An 18,254-nucleotide genomic window follows, 5' to 3' on the forward strand; every position below is an offset into this window, starting at 1 on the left:
CACTTGTCACACTGAAGGCCCGAGTTCGATTCCCATTTCCTAACCGACTGTCCATAGGATGTTATATATTTGTGGGTTTGAATAACAAAGCAGTTTCACATCAACTTCCACAAAGACATCTTCTGGATACGAAGCCAGAAGACCAATCAAATGTCTCGTTAACTTATGCCCATAAAGCGCCTCGTTTGGTTTGGTTCAATCGTCTAAAAGGGAATACTGCATCATGGCGGAAGGTCTATTTTTCAGATGAAAGACGATTTCTGTTACACATGGTACACGGCCGTACACGTGTCTGGAGGCAGGCAAATACTGCCATTACTGTTCACAACATTCTAGGGACCCATTCATTTAGTAGGGGTTCGGTAATGGTATGGGGATGGGTTTCATTCAATTGTAAACTCGACTTGATCACTGTGCAGGACCTCGATGTCAGCATGCCATCCTGGAGACTACTGTTACAATCATGCGTTGGCCACTAGCCCTTTCTTCATGTATAATTCTAGACTTCACGTTTGATGTTCTGGAATGCTTACGTAAGAATGCTAAAGAGACACTTCAGCAAGAAGTCCACATCTTAATCCAAAAAAAGATTTGTGAGACATCTTAGTCCGTCAAATTCATTGTTTGTTTGTTTGTTTACTTGTTGTTTAACACCTCACTCAGCAATATTCCAGCTATATGATGGCTGTCAGTAAAGGATCAAGTCTGGACCAGACAATCCAGTGACTGACATCATGAGCATCGATCCACGCAATTTGGATACAATGACATGCATCGACCAAATCAGCAACCCGACCACCCAATCAGTTAGTCACCTCTTATGACAAGCATGGGTTGCTGAAGACCTATTCTATCCCCGACCATCATGTGTCTAGAAACGTAATTGTGGCTTGGACAGAAGGGACATCAGACTTGCAGCAATACAATCTTATATTTTAATATTTGTTGAACATAATACGTCATTTGGACAGCGTCCATTTCAAGTTTCAAATGTGACCTGCTGTCAGTGAATTCAGTCATGTTCCAGTAATCTTATTCATGCTATGTTCTTAAGATAAACTGGAAAGAATGAAAAATCGGAAAAAATAATGTTTTAAAGATCAACATATGTGAGGCTGAATTTGATTCACTTTCGTCTTTTCGCATTTAAATCAGTGTGTTATGAACAAGGTAACTGTCACAAACATGTCAATGTGTTTCTTCATGATTGCTTTCTTCTTGTACTTCTTTCCTGCATGGATCCAGGACACATTGGGGTCTTCGTCAGTTGAGGAAACCCATTTCAGACAAACAAGGACCATAAATGAAATAAAGTTTAATCTGCAGATGATATATATCTCATTCTAGATAACACAGATAATCTCAGAAAGGTGGCAAATATCAAACATGAAATAGCAGAGCTGTTGTTGAGTTTTCAACTTTGGACAAGGACGTAAGTATGTCATGTGGTCAAGGCATGTTTTCTGGCCTGATATCTCCCTGTCTCTTGCCAACTATACTTTCAAATGGAGTTCTTCTCATCACTGCCACAATCTTATATAACTTAAACAATCATAACTGGAACATGAGATATGACAGATAATCCACTTCTCTGACCTCCACTGAAAGAGTTTGCATGTGGACTGTTTGTTTCAAAAACAATATCACAATTACCATGTGCATGTAATAGGGGCACAGACGCATACAAACCCTGTTTCAAGCGAAAAGATGACAAGTATTTCTTGTATTAATTAATAGGTCCTCCATGGAAGCCCCGCCTTGTGTTCTTGAAAGTGAATATGGTAGTGGTACATGGGACCACACAGTGATTTGGTTGTTTGGTTTGTTGTTTTACGCCGCACTCAGCAATATTCCAGCTATATGACGGTGGTCTGTAAATAAACGAGTCTGGACCAGACAATCCAGTGATAAATATCATGAACATCGATCAATGCAATTGGGATCGATGACATGCATCAACCAAGTCAGCGAGTCTGACCACCCTATCACGTTAGTCGCATCTACGACAAGCATAGTCGCCTTTTACAGCAACTATGGGCGGCTGAAGACCTATTCTACCCCGGATCTTCACGGCTACAGTGAATGAAATGTATACACATAAACAGACATACAGCCCAATTAGTTGCATGATCATCTAATCTCCAATGACATCACACACTTAACAGCACCGGCAATGAGGTGAAACCCATATGTACATACAAACACTAGAGTTCGAAACACTAGTAACTGAATAATTAGAGGATTTGGCACGTGGGAGGCTGTATCACAACTCATATCAACTGTCTTTGTCATGTAACATTAGCTTCAACAGTTCTGGAATGGGTTTGTGGGTGGGTCAGTTCACTCACTCAGCACTGCAGTGTCATACACTCCCCTGTGATCATGACCCACATACAGCAACAGAGGTCGTGTCTACACACCAGACAGAGGGTGTCCACCATAGGAAGTCTACGCTCCAGACAGAGGGTGTCCACCATAGGAAGTCTACGCTCCAGACAGAGGGTGTCCACCATAGGAGGTCTACGCTCCAGACAGAGGGTGTCCACCACGGGAAGTCTACGCTCCAGACAGAGGGTGTCCACCATGAAAAGTCTATGCTCCAGACAGAGGGTGTCCACCATGGGAAGTCTACACTCCAGACAGAGGGTGTCCACCTTGGGAAGTCTACACTCCAGACAGAGGGTGTCCACCATGGGAAGTCTACACTCCAGACAGAGGGTGTCCACCATGGGAAGTCTACGCTCCAGACAGAGGGTGTCCACCATGGGAAGTCTACGCTCCAGACAGAGGGTGTCCACCATGGGAAGTCTACACTCCAGACAGAGGGTGTCCACCACGGGAAGCCTGCACTCCAGACAGAGGGTGTAGTGCCAACTGTTCATTATGTGAAGTCTACATTCCAATGACACTTTCGGACCTGAAGGAGTAGGGACTGACTGTCTCAACCTCATCATCATCGTTGTCCTCATCCGAGGCACCATCGTCATCCTCACCAAGCAGAATCGTGGACATGGTCTGGTTGAGGACAGGCATGCTCCTGGCTTTCGATGGGGTGCTTGTCCACAGAGGGTTCTTGTCTGCTGTCCTGTACACAGATCGGAACTGGTCCCGGGATATCTTCTTAAGTCCTGTGTTAACTGTGCGTGAATTTAGTTCAGAGGTTATTGATTTGGATGATTTGACAGATTTCAGTGACCTGATGTTGGAACTGTCTGGCACAAGAAAAACTGGCTTTTTCGACGCTTTTGAAGATATATTTTTTGAATAAGGAGATTTGTTAAAATTTTCCTTGGATACCAGGTACTCGTTTGATGAGGTTTTCTGTTTGTCTGAGGGATGCAAACGAGGGGAAGTTGGTAGTTGTGGCATGGATCGTCTGAAATTGTCTGAGTCTGATTTAGAAGGAGACCGAGATGAAACATGATTTCTGGAAGATATGCATATATCATTGTAGGAAGAAGACTTATGACTCATGTGGTTAGATTTGTCAGTGGAGGTTTTATTTTTCGAACTGAAAATGTTCTGAGAGAAGTCTTTGCACTGATACGGTGTTTTTGAGGATAGGTCATTGGTGATCTGGGAAGGGTGTTTTGCACATTTTGGTCTGGGAGACCCCTTGGGAGTTTTGAACAGTTCTTTACTATATGTCTTGTCGGACTTCGGCCTTTCAGTCTTGGCCCGAGTCGGGCTATTAAGCTGCAGCTGAGACAGATGTGATGAAGGGGAGAGACCCACACTGGAAGCTGCTGAACCCCTGCCATTTCGCAATGGAGACAACACGTGGTTATCTGGCTGACATTTTCTGGAGCTTATTTTGGGATTTTTACACATGCCAGCCCCATCCTTCCTTCCAGGTGAAGCTGGTGTTTCATCCATCCGATCCGACCTATGTCGATGCCTACCCACAGTCTCCTGATCGCTTCCATTAAGCTGTAAGGCTACATTTCTACCTCTGGCTGCAGAGCATCCTACCTGGTAATTCTTCCCAACTCTCCCTTCACCAGCTGAGGTTAAATCGGCCCCAGCATCATCTGACTGCCTGTGTTTAGATGACACCTTAGCAAGAGTTTCATAACTCTTTCCATCCACAGAAAACTTATTGGTGTTGTTTCTCCCACTATTTGTCCCAACCACCCGGGGCTGTATTTGTGATTTTCTGGGTCTAGCAGTAGGCTGTTCCTTGTCAAGCACCTGTCCCCCATCTGAGCAGAGCTGATGCTGGGGGTCTCCCCTTCCTGTCTGCTCCATTGTAAGCTGCCTCCTTGCCTTCACACGCCCTCGACTCAGCCCTTTCTCAGTGATGACCTTCGAATCAGACTGTGATCCTGTTTGCTTCAAGTGATCAAAGATCTGCTTCTTGTTTCTAGATCCTGCAGAGAAGCAGGTTTGGGGTGTTCCATTCAGGTTTCTGTTGTCACAATGGGTGACGGTTATTGGCAGTGCATCAGGTGTTCCTCCAGGATTTCTTTTGTCACCATGGGTGACGGTTATTGGTAGTGCATCAGGTGTTCTTCCAGGATTTCTGTTGTCACCATGGGTGATGGTTATTGGCAGTGCATCATGTGTTCTTCCAGGGCTTCTGTTGGTATCTTGAGAGATGAAGGACTTGGGTGTTCCCAGGTTTTGGTCATCACCATAGGTTACAAGAGAGTTTAGTGTTCCATTAGGAGTTCTCATGATTCTGTTGTTGCTGTGTTCAATGGTTACTGGCGTTCCTATGTTCCTGCCAACATTGTGAGAAATGATGGCTTGAGGTACAGGAGTCATAATGTGGCCATATTCAGGGATAGAGTATCCAAATCCTTCACACAGTGTCACTGCATCATCCTTCACTGACACTCTGTCCTCCAGCCAATACTTGTTCCTCATCTCACAGGGAACATGTTCTCTTTGCTGTGCATGTCCTCTTTGCTGTGCATGTCCTCTTTGCTGTGCATGTCCTCTTGGATGTGCATGTTCCCAAGGATGTGGGTGTTCTCTTGGCTCTGCAGGTTCCCAAGGCTGTGGATGTTCTCTTGGCTCTGCATGTTCCCAAGGCTGTGGATGTTCTCTTGGCTCTGAATGTTCCCAAGGCTGTGGATGTTCTCTTGGCTCAGCAAGTTCCCAAGGCTGTGGATGTTCTCTTGGCTCTGCATGTTCCCAAGGCTGTGGATGGTCTCTTGGCTCTGCATGTTCCCAAGGCTGTGTATGGGAGGGGACAGCTTCATGTCCAGGTTCTATCTTAACCTTGGTGATCACAACATCATCATCATCATGAGATCCACTGCTTTCTGTGGCATCATTTTTGTTCAAATTGTTCATAGGGTAGTGTCCATTGTTATCAACAGCTCTTCCAATGTTATTTTCTTGTTTGCTCAACCGATTCATGTGTGAGTGATGGTGATGAGAGGGACTGTGCTGAATCTGTGAATGCTCCCATCCATACAAACTGTCATCAGTCCTCGGGGGAAGCAGAGATGGAGGCGGAGACTTCAGACATGGCAGTGTCTCCTCCTCAACTTCCAAACTACTGGGTCGTGCTGGAGACAATATCTCAACAATTGTTTGTGGCATTGGTGAGGTCAAATAGTCCAAAAGCTGCTCAGAGGTGTAAGAAGGTTGTATTGGAATGAACGCTCGTTTTCTTGCTCGGACAATTCTTCTTTGGCACATGGCATCTGTCTTGAGCTCTTGAGAGGTTTCCAACAGCTCAGATGAGTCATATATTCTGCCAACATGAGTGGACTTTGATGAAGCTACCGGACCAGCATCAGCCGACCAGGTCTTGTGTTGGTTGCAAGGAGGTGGGTCAGGCTGTTTACAAGTGCCCCGGTTGACATCCATGAATGGCATCCTGTATGGGTTGTTCCCATTAGGCAGAGGAACCGTATACGTCTGGTTCATATCCCCTATTGGTCTAGTCAGAGGATATGGAGGTGGATTCTGCAGAGATGACTGATTGTTAAAGTTGTGATCTTTCTCACTTTTCTTTCTAATTTTTGTGGGTGACTTAAGATGAACGTCATCTGCTTGGGTTGGCAGGTTGGATTCAAACCCATCTTTCAAACGTACTGGCTGGGTCCGAGCTCCAAGATGACGACTCTCATTTGCTTGATCTTTGACCCAGCTCATCACTCGGTTTATCTTATCTTCATTCAAACAAAACAGTCGTAGAGGCGCCTTGTCTCTTGTTTCGTCAGTACCCATTCTTATCCCTGGACCGCTCTCGAACCCACTGTCCTCCGGTTGACCCTTCATCATGTGGAATCGTGCCACATTACTCTTCGACAAGTTTCCGCATGCACCTTTCTGATCTCCTTCTGTGCTAAAACTGTCCTCAGTTTTACTTGATACTTCTTGTGAACGAGAATTTCTAGATCCAAAGTTTTTCCTAACAGACAAATCTGATCCAGAACTTGGAGACTGATTGCTGGCACTTCCAAGAGAATACCAAACATTATCATTGAAACGTAACACATCCTGCTTTGGTTTGCAAGGGTATCTAGGTTTTGGCGTACAGAGGTCAAGGTCACCATCTACATCATCTGAGTATGACTCTGGGTCAGTGGAGCGGTCTTCCGCCTCATTGTCTACGCTGGAAGTGTCTCCAGAACTGATGGTTTCCGCATCACTTGGCTCATTCTCATCCTCACAAATGAAAGAGAGCAGTTTGCTTGCATCATCTGAAAGGTCAAGATAATGAGTGAGTGAGTGAGTGAGTGAGTTTTCAGCACTATTCCAGAGGGTAAAGGCTTGAACCAATAACATACCCCCTTGTTCTAAATGTGAAGGTGAAATGAGTGAGTGAGTGCTAGTTTATAGTGAGCAATATTCCAGCAAGGTCACGTTGGCATGTAAACATTCAAAAGTATCTATCTGGGCAAGGTAAATCAGTGCCAATAGAACACCATCAGGGTGTGGTGACACAAAGCCATCTAGGTTGTAGTAACCTAGTTTCTGTCAGGTTTTGGAAACTGGGCAGCTGCTCTCTGGAAACCCAGCAGGGTGAATGCCATCTTCCCGAGACAAGAGAGTTAACTGACTTTAAAAGTCCAGTTTCCACTCTTGCCGAACTAGACTGGAATTACGGGGATCGATCGTAGCGCCACCAGTGGCTATTACCAGTTATGCCCCTTCTAAACCTCTCCATTGGACCAATCAGATTCCTACTCTCGTATCACTTACATTTGCTTCACTCAAAATAGTGGCGCCGAGTCAAGACCATCTGATCGATAAACAAGATCTATATTTTGATAAAATATATATAGCGAAATGCATCAAATCATGTGAGCACCTTGATTAAAAACATGAAAAGATTTCGAAAATATCTGCTGACAACAAGTTGGTGGTGCACATGCTTTGCAAATCCTGCAATCGACCGAAATCTGCACGACAGTTTACAAACCCGATTTCTATTTCTGTGCGCAATTTTGATTGGACTATGCATAGACTCGTTAGTCCAGCCAAAATGTAACTCCATAATACCAGCCTAGTTCGGCAAGGGTGGAAACTAGACTTTTATAGTCAGTTAACTCTCTTGCCTCGAGAAGATGGGTGAATGCTGTATGATTGAAGATCTAATTACTGACACTTGATCATGTAAATGCTGTGTTTGTGTAGCTGCCACACCTTCCTTGTAAGATGGATCTGGTTACTGAATGTTGATCATGTAAATACTGTGTTTGTGTAGCTGCCACACCTTCCTTGTAAGATGGATCTGGTTACTGACACTTGATCATGTAAATACTGTGTTTGTGTGTCTGCCACACCTTCCTTGTAAGATGGATATCATCCCCATCAGCAATGTTACATCAACAGACAAGCTATCAAACACCAGCACTCCTGGACATGAACATTTTGTGTCGACACTACCAGCCAACACATGTACTTCCTTCACAATGTTACTATGTACAAACCTAACAACATAACGGCTAAAGTCTTCATTCTGAAAAGAATCATATTTAACTTTGCTTCAGATAAATGTTTAATGATACAGGCTGCCTACGCCATGACTATGACTACAGGAAGTCAGCTACGCGACATCTGGGAAAATGGAGACTTACCTGCAAAATGGGTCACATTGACCCGGGGTGACACGTAGCTGCTGTAAATCTGAAACAATCATTTTAGTAAAATCTAAATATTTTTTACATTTGTATACTTATCCTGCATTACTCCGTATTGCATTTACTGCTGTCTTTGACAGAGTGACGAACTGTGTGAGATCCAGCTGCTGAAGAAAGTTGTCCCAACCAGCTCAGGAGGCAGCGCCCTCTCACAGTCGGCACGTGACCCGGAAGTCATGACGTCACACAAAAACACATAACTGCTTTAAACATAACATCTGAAACTTCGTGGGGAGGTAGCGTAGCGAAAGGGAGGGCACTTAGACTTCGTAATGCAGGATAAGTATACAAATGTAAAAAATATTTAGATTTTACTAAATTTTTTAACTTATCCTGCATTACTCCGTATTGCATCTTTATCAGACGGCATGGCCGGTGGGCATACCTGCAGATGTGAACCATATTAAACCCTCGTCAAGGTCCGATGAATCCGCACCGCATACAAGTGATGACCGGAACATCTACGACCATTCCTGTCTTCAGGAAACAAGAGTCGATGCAAAAACGAAACGCCCGAATAGGTAACCGAAATACAATGAGGCGTGTTGCCAAAATATATAACTTACCGAAGAGCGAAAGCGAAACGCAGTAGAGCCCTCTAATCTGAGGCGATAAACACCAGAGAGTTCGACGTGCCCCGCTCGGGGAATCGAAGAATCAGCGGCGTCGGCGGCAAAATCTACGACCAATCCCAAGAGCGAATGCGAAACGCAGGATAGCCCTCTAGGCTGGAGGCAAGGAACACCGGTGAGGTCGACGGGCACCGCTCAGGTATCAGAGAAGCAGCGGCGTTGGCGTCGGCGCCGGTGTCCACATCTACTACCATTCCTGTCGTCAGGAAACGAGAGTTGATGCAAAAAGTAAAACCCGGATAGGTGACAGCAATAGAATGAGTCGGGTAACCCAAAACTAAAACTGACCTAAGAGCGAATGCGGAACGCAAGAGATCCGTCTCGTCTGGGGTGATAAACACCAGAGAGGTCGACGGGCCCCGCTCAGGGTATCGGAGAATCAGTGGCGTCGGAGATAGATGACCTGTTGGGCTACAACCAGGGACCAAAACTGTGAACGCCGGCGACAACTTTCAAGGCTACATCACGGAAGTAGTGGTTGGTGAAGGCGGTGTCCGATCGCCACGAACAGGCTTCCCTGAACGACTGGATGGAACAGTATACCGTGAAGAACCAGTGTAAATACAATCGCCCTGATCTCATTTTATTTCAGGTGATAGCCTTTGGGGGGAGGGTCCAATCCGGCGGCTCATAAGCTTTAAGGATGACCGTCTGGAGCCACAGGGAAAAGTATTCCGGCTGACCAACGACTGCGACGAAGGGGAGACCGGCAGAAAAAGGTGTTTCCTAGACTTGCGGCAGTCTTTAGATCGTAGAATAACCTTCAGTGCCCTTACTGGGCATAATGACGCTCATCCTCATCCTCGGCACCCACACTGGACGAGGGGGGAGGGGACAAGGAATGATCTATCAGGCTGTCCTGGGAGTTGAGTCTTTACGCTGACGTCCCAGTACGGTCCATGATGAACGGCGCCCTGGGTACCGCATTCGAACCGGGCACGGGAGACGTCGAGGGCGTGCTGTACATGGACTCGAGCGGCAGTAGTCAAAACCAGTAGAAACACCCGTCTTCTACTTAAGGTCGTAGAAGGAAGACGAGGGGAGTGGTTCGAAGGGCGTTGAAGACCACATTCAGATCCAACGCAGGCGGTCCGAACTTGGCCTTCAGGTCTTCAAGACTGAACGAGCGCAGCCAGGCCCGTAGGTCAGGAATTTTCGTCTTTCTCCGATCGTCCGGGATGGCCAGAACGGAGTAGATGGCGACCAGGTGTGGTAAGCCCTTCAACCGACGTGTGCTACGCAAGTACAGAAGGAACTGATCCAGGATCTGCGGTGACGCTGTCATCGGATCCTGGTGTTTGTCAGAACAAAATGCCTGGAACAAGCATCATTTATCAGCATACAGTCCCCCTGTAGATGGACGGTGGGCTGAAGCAATAGCCTTGGTCGCTCAAGCCGAATAGCCCTTGGCTTTCTGCAGGTGTGTCAGGCGTGCAGACGATAACATGCGGGTATGAGGGTGTGGCAACAGACCGTGTGGATGGAGCAGAAGGTTGGACCACACCGGAAGTTCCAGGGGTTGTTTTGGAGGTCGATAACCCAACTTCTGGCTGACCAATAAGGCGAGACCAAAGTCAAGGGCAGGGGTCGAGTGGCCTGGATCTCTGAAGAACCATGGGAGGGAGAACCGGAGTCGGAAAAGCGTACACGCGTAATCCTTCTCAGGAACGATGGAAGGCTTCGACTGCCACAGCGGTCGTATCCGGCACAGGTGGAATGGAAGACGACAGCTGGCCACATTCAGATATGAGGCAAACAGATCTAGGGTTGGGGTGTCGACCGTTTGACATATTCTGGCCCGAGGCGCCGGAGAGCGTGAGGCGTCGGAGAGCTTGAGGCGCCTGGAACGCCGAAGATGGTGATTCTCGGGGGCGCCGGTCGAGTTTGTAGCGCCGGGAGAGGGGCGAGTACTCTGGGTCCGCAAACACCACACTACGGTGACGTCGTCAGTGGAAACGATCAACAGGGCGTGACCGAGAAAGCACTGTCAGCAAGCGACGTCCTGGATAAGCCTTTATCTCGAGGCTGTTGCTGTGCCAATGGTGTTGATCTCTGGATCACAGGTGGTCACAATGTGGGCTGGTGGCAGGGGTGGTAGTCAGCAACAGGGGTCTGCGATTGCGTACCGTCGGTACGATTCGGAAAAAGGTGTGATCGCCTGCGAGCCAACCTCAAGTAGACGAAGTAAACCAGCTTCACAATCGACCGCCGGGGCATCGACGTAACCGGGTAGTAGGAAGTCGAGGCAATATGGCCATTGCACGAAGTAATGAGATCGTTTACATCCCTGAAGCGACGTATAAGTACTCCTGTTCTTATATCGAGGTGACGATGGAGGACGACAACACGATACGAGGCAGGTATGCAACAGGGGTCAGTGGGACGGCCGAGGGACTTTAAGTATCAAATCGACACTGTGTCCGGTAGTCAAGGCGGAAGATAGGAAGGTGTCGTAGTCGAAAAGATCAAACCGGACGAAGTAAGGCGATCTTTTCCATCCCTTGAACGCCTATAGGCGCTATCGTTCTTACAGCGAAGGGTTGATGAAACAAGGTTCCTCGTGACAGCCGTGTTAGTAGAGGAGGTCTATTGTTTCCAACATCCGTGCATGGATTGACTGCGACAGGCGCCTGGTTGAGTGGTAGCACCAAGCGTACAGGTAGACATGGAAACCAATCTGTAGAAATACATGGCACCCCTTGCCATGGTAAGTTGACCTAATTCCGGTCGGAGTTGTTGACAGTCCGAGTACTTGACACGTGACATGTAAATCACACTGCGCAGTAGCCGAGAAAACCGCCTTGGAGTCGGAACTGAGGTGCAAACTCCACACACAGACAATCCTCAATGAACTGCGTGAGAGACGATCAAGTGGTGTACCCGAGTTTTGCGATAAAACACGGAACCCCATGGGCGTCGTGGAAAACCCGGTGAGCGCCGAGGAAGAGTCTCTTTCAGGAACGCTGGCGCTAGGGTAGGGTAGAACAGCGTTGGTGTCGGCGATGTCGACGAAGTAAACTCTTTGTAAGTGGATGTCGTCGTCGAATCTGATACAGACGCTGTTCACATGACGCTCTGTTTCGATGGAAACCCGCAGGTCATCTCTCCGGAATCATAGCGCTTTAAACGACGGGATTATGGATAAGGTCTCAGTGGGCAAGTTGAATCAGACCAACTGTCTATTGGTTGAAAAGATTCCACCCAGGAAGTAGAACGATAGTCACGATCCCGAAGACCGACGGGAGAGTAGCGACAGGAGCGGCGACAGTTGTTTCACCATGCTTCTCCATGTGACGAGTTATGAGACGGCAGCAAGAGAAGAGGGCAGCAAGAGAAGAGGGCAGGGGCGCCGGGGAGGCGATTGCCGATAGTGCCCCTTAAGCCGCAGTAGAAGATCGGATAGTCGGCTCGTTGATCTGAGCTTGATAAAGCTTGTTGATCTGGGCGCCGGAGGTCATCTTAGGCGCCGGATATATCATAGGCGCTTCTTCCGTAACTCTTGAGGCGCCGGAGTAGTCAGAGGCGCCAGAAACATTAGAGGCGAAGATCATGAGATCAAAGACCTTAGAGGCGCCGGGAGCGCCGAAGACATCAGAGGATGCGGAGGCGCCGGAGCGCGGAGACATCAGAGGCGCCGGGAATGCACGAGGCGCCGAGACATCAGAGGTGCCGGGAGCGCCGGAGGCGCCGAGACATCAGAGGCGCCGGAGGCACCGGGAGTGCCGGGAGCGCCGAGACATCAGAGGCGCCGGAGGCGCCGGGAGCGCCGAGACATCAGAGGCGCCGGGAGCGCACGAGGCGCCGAGACATCAGAGGCGCCGGGAGGCGTCGAAGATCATGAGATCAAAGACCTTAGAGGCGCCGGGAGCGCCGAAGACATCAGAGGATGCGGAGGCGCCGGAGCGCGGAGACATCAGAGGCGCCGGGAATGCACGAGGCGCCGAGACATCAGAGGCGCCGGGAGTGCCGAGACATCAGAGGCGCCGGAGGCGCCGGGAGCGCCGGGAGCGCCGAGACATCAGAGGCGCCGGGAGCGCACGAGGCGCCGAGACATCAGAGGCGCCGGGAGCGCCGGGAGCGCCGAGACATCGGAGGCGCCGGGAGCGCACGAGGCGCCGAGACATCAGAGGCGCCGGGAGCGCCGGGAGCGCACGAGGCGCCGGGACATCGGAGGCGCCGGAGGGAGCGCCGGGAGTGCCGGGACATCAGAGGCGCCGGAGGCGCCGGGACAGAGGCGCCGGGGGCGCCGGAGACATCAGCGTTGATGTGGTGGTGTTGGAGACCGTGAACGGTCGTATGTCGTGCCAGGGGAGGCAGACTCTACGTTGGGAGCGCTGGAGCCGCCGGTGGAGTAGGAGACCGTGAACGGTCGTATGTCGTGCCATGGGAGGCAGACTCTACGTTGGGAGCCGCCGTTGGTGCTGGGAGCACTTGCGAAGCTCCGCTGAGCGCTGCTGCCGTCAACGTAGGTGGGGGTCGACGAGCACGTTGAGCGAGGTGTGTCCTGGATACTCGCATGAGCTGAAGGATCACAGCGACGATTGACTGCAACATCGGCACTGCCTTGTGAAAGTACAGGGCGTCGTACAATCACGGCAGAAAGGGGCGGCCCCGACCAGATTTGTTCCCGCGGCAACAAGTGCAGCGAGGCAGAAAATCTGGAATTTAAGCAAAACATAACTATGTGGCAAAGCCACAAAGTGCGGGAAGCATAATGTGATTCAGAAACTTTGTATTTCAATGAAGTTTATGAGATCAAACAATGACGCTAAAAGGTAGCGAAAAAGCATAGCTTTAAGCAAACACATAACCATGTGGCCAATCACAAAGTATGGGAAGCATAATGTGATTCAGAAACTTTGTATTTCAATGAAGTTTATGAGATCAAACAATGACGCTAAAAGGTAGCGAAAAAGCATAGCTTTAAGCAAACACATAACCATGTGCAAACACGTAACCATGTGGCAAAACCACAGAGTACGGGAGACATAATGTAACTCAAAAACTTCGTATTATATTGAAGTTTATGAGAAGAAACAATTACGCTGAGAGGTAGCGAAAAGGCAAGGCTTTAAGCACACCAAAACAACATACATAAATGTAATGTATTACCCAAGCCAAAGAGAGAATTCAAAACGCAGAACACGACATTACGTGGCCACGTGGTGAATGGCCAAAATGGCGGGAAAGAAAACAAAATGGCGGGAACAACATTGCGCCCGTAAATTACTGTGACGTGAGCCACAGACGAGCGATAAACGTTACAATTTACAAATGGGAAGACCCTAAGGTCACGGCCCATAACAGGTAACAATGTAGCAGCATATAATGAATGTAGAAACACGCAAAATATAAAAAACAAATAATAAGCTTTAATTTCCACAAGGGATACACAGTACGTCCGTCCGTGGAGGTGACAAAGCAGTTATGTGTTTTTGTGTGACGTCATGACTTCCGGGTCACGTGCCGACTGTGAGAGGGGGCTGCCTCCTGAGCTGGTTGGGACAACTTTCTTCAGCAGCTGGATCTCACACAGTTCGTCACTCTGTCAAAGACAGCAGTAAATGCAATACGGAGTAATGCAGGATAAGTTAAAAAATTGTAACGTTAGTACACGGTAAACAATGCATTACTAGCCACAATAGAACTTCACTCCAAAAAGCTTCAGGATAAGAAAACGACACTCACTGTTCAGCCAGTGCTGGACATTTCAAAGAAGAGAATACAAGATTCTCACACTACGGGATATGTGATGAAGAATGATTTAAATCGTCAGTCATAGACGGCATCATATCAGGAATTAGTGGTTTATCATTTGTAAAAAAATTCAATTAAATGGTATCTTTCAAAGTAAACAACAATGCCTCTCTGACAATGGCCTCTCCACACATCAATTTAAGAAAGAAAAGATTATTTTAAAAAATCAGTTTTCAAAATCGAGGTTGAAAAACAAGATACAGTCATGGTTCGAAAGCGAAATATTTCATAGATTAAACTACTGTAGCCCGTGTGTCCATTGGTATTTTTCCAGTGTATTTTATTGTTACATGGTGATTGTAACTGTAGTGTAGTACATTGTTTCTGTTGGGATTTGGTAGAAGCTAACTGCCATTGTAATTGGTGTGCAGTAATTTGTACTGATTTGTAAATCTAGCGGATGTAACACAATTGTTGATTGTATACCATTTGTTAGTTGCTTGTTGGTTTCCCAATAAATTCTTTTACGTACAGTTTTCTGGGTTAACATATTGTTTGAATTTGGGAATTGCCACGTAATTCCCTCCACATACAGTATTGGCACCTGGGTGAAACCCCAATGTTACACAGTGGACTCACAGACTGGGCGTCGACTGGCTGGCTCTGTGACAAGTCGATGGTGCTGTGGGACAGAGCCTTGGTGAACTTGTCAGCTGAAAGTGAAACATACATGACCTTAAGGCTTGAGAAAATATAAGTATTTGTTCTCAGGCAACGATTTTTGACCATAGAGTGCGGGCAGTCGGGTGGTATATTTTCTGTTTGTTTGCTTGTTTAAACTAATATGTTAAGAGCCTCCCTCCATAAACAAGCATACAAACTCCTGTTGCAGCCATGACCATAACACGGGACACCAGTAAAACAGTAGGCATGTAAAGGGAAGTAACTGTGTGCTATATTGGATCGCATTGTCATTAAGTATTTATTAAGTATATATTTTTTTATTTGTTTTTAAAATGGAATTAAAAACGAAACGTACAGCAGACTTTATGATGCAGGCAGTGCCTGAGAACCAAGACTATTTTTTTAAGCCTAAACTGAGGGAATTATTAAGCAACTTCAAATAGCACAAGACAACCTCTATCTGAAAAAATGTGCACTGGCTTATTGGTGAGGTTAATAAAGAAGACCCAACACGTGAGGGAGGTCACTGAATGCCGCCTGAGGGAAGATGGTTGAATTGTTTCACTACAATGAGCCACAGCAAGCACAAAGTCAGTGAAGCCCCCCACAAATCCCTTCAGGAAACTCTGGCCAGTACCTCGACGCTTGGTCACTGCCAGCTTAGCTCCTCCAAAAGACACAGGCTTAAGTCTCCGGATAGTTCCTGCAACACAAAAAACAAATATCAGGTTAAATAACGATTTCCCCTGACCTAGTCATGCTAATCATTCATAAATATGAAGAACATAAAAAGCCCTTTTACTTTGAAACACCAACATTGACAATTTTTTGTAATTTTATATAATATGCATAATATTACCATATTTAGTTTACAAAGCTAGAACTTTAAAGAACTTGTTCATCATAAGCAGCCTACAAATTTCTAACAAAAAGCTGATTGTGCTGAACATAAAACCCAATTTACATGAGATATAGTATTTCGACACAGTATCTCTCTGCGTGGACACATAAGGTGAGGTTTCTAATTAACCAATCAGCATCGAGGTATGTATAAGCAAAACATTAAGATCAGCATATCTAATTTCTGTGCCTTGAAAAACGAAGTTAATTGGTAAATCCGAATGTAACTAATAACTGCAGAACAATTATATTCTTGTTGACGTTTCATACAGGCTGTTGTTTCTGAGCTCCAAGGATTCTCGGGAGTAACATCAAAAGAATATTTGTTCTTTTGTTAAAATCAAAATTTCCGAATTCTGGTGGTAAAGAAATGAAGCCGATTCATTTTAGAAAGCTGACATCTGATTGGCTCAAAAACCCACATGTCATGTGGAGTAAAAGATCTGATTTTAATGAGATTGGATGAACATTAGTATTACATCTGTCTGTTTACATGCATATTAATAAAAAAATTATCAACACGTTTTTGAGATCATTGGGTTATTTTGGGCAGGCCCACAAACAGATGCATCTGTTATATAATGGAGAATTATGTCAACAAGTGTTATAGTTATGTTTGCACAATGGGGAGATACATACCTTTGTCATTCACAATCTCACCAGTCTTCATGGAAACTATGTCATCATCTGGGAAAGCCTGTCCATACTGAAAGAGAAAGAAACAAGATACATGTCAGACACACGAGTCAGACACACACGTCGGACACACACATCAGACACACACATCAGACACACATGTCAACATGGTCAACAGCTGAGGTGTGTAATCTTATGCTAGCATTCAAAGACTAGAAGCCATGATTACAGATTTGTTGAGTTGTTATTATCTCATGATGGCTTGTGTATGTAATAAAGATATAATTGAAAATTATACATTAAATTGTATATTTATATACTTATCCTATCTCACACTATACATTTCTCTTTCTTTAGATCTTGGTGTGGAAACGCCCTAGAACAAAGTTTCCAGCTGCAAAAAACCTTTCACCTGAACACATTCCAGCATCACTATGGTCACCACCCTTCAAATTACAGGGTATGTTATTATCACACTCAAATCACTGTACACTTTGGCATCATGAGGCAAGGGAGGTAACCCATTTTGTCTTTTCAACCTGGCTGCAATATTTTGACATGTTTTCTCTGTAAATGTAATAAACTTGAAAAGTGCAAAAATGGAAAATGTCCTACATTTATCTCTTAAGTTATTTCCAGCATTAATACTTCTCTCATTTAATAAATTGATCCTCTTTTGAACTTTGTGTGCGCCACCGTGTGACCTGATTCACTGGCAGGGTATTGTAATGATTTGATTGGTTTATCTGGATCCTGATGTCGAGAACTGTCAACTTGATTTGCCGGAAAATACCTTTGAGATATTCAGTTCATATACAAGGCGTTGGTGCATATCAAAGCCTGTGGCAAATCGTAATAATACAAGCGAGTAGTTTTCAATATAAAAATGCCCACTAAGCTGAGTGTGTCATTGAAACTTCTGTATGTCTAGAAATCTAGTGTTGTGTCTGGACCAGATGAATAATTCCCGGAAATACCATAACTCTTGTTCAGAATAGAACATGGGAATGGCAATGACTTAATTAACAGATGTGTAGTCCCTGGTGGTATAACTATAACACTCATCACCGCCAATCCCAGGCAGTTATTAGTACATTAAGAACTGCCATGTAACAATAATGATGAGACAGGGCTTTTGTGCATTGAATTGATGGATGTGATGCCTGCAAATCAAGCTCTGTAAAGAATAAAAGCAACTAAATTACAGGAAAATAGTGCAATATTACTTATTATTAAGCAGGCATGCATCTGATCATGAGAAAAAACTGCTCATTACTGACCGTGATGTAATTATTTCACAGTCTGCGGCGTATGATTGTCATCAAATAACAAACAGCCGAAGTAAAAATGTGCTATCAGAATTAAAAGCCTGGAATTTTGACAATAATTATGAAACAGTTCATAATAAACAGTATCCTACATGTAATGAAATAGGTAAATATGTACAAACAGGCATGTACCTTTGAACATATCATGTCAAAATTCGTTTCGAATCGTTTCAAACTTGCATCAGCTGACACCATAAATTCCTCCATACTGTTTGGATTGAAACAGCCCGCCATTTTAGAAATATACGATCTGAATTTCTTTGTTAGATCTC

General features: G+C 45.9%; 1 pseudogene; it reads right to left on the minus strand.

Moving 5' to 3' along the window:
* Window positions 1–1,434: 1,434 nt before the first annotated feature.
* LOC139451129 (uncharacterized) lies at window positions 1,435–18,216 on the minus strand (annotated as a pseudogene).
* Window positions 18,217–18,254: the final 38 nt, after the last annotated feature.

The sequence above is a fragment of the Haliotis cracherodii genome, unplaced genomic scaffold (assembly GCF_022045235.1).
Source record: "Haliotis cracherodii isolate W230 unplaced genomic scaffold, xgHalCrac1.p SCAF_8, whole genome shotgun sequence".
NCBI classification, from domain to species: Eukaryota; Metazoa; Mollusca; class Gastropoda; order Lepetellida; family Haliotidae; genus Haliotis; species Haliotis cracherodii.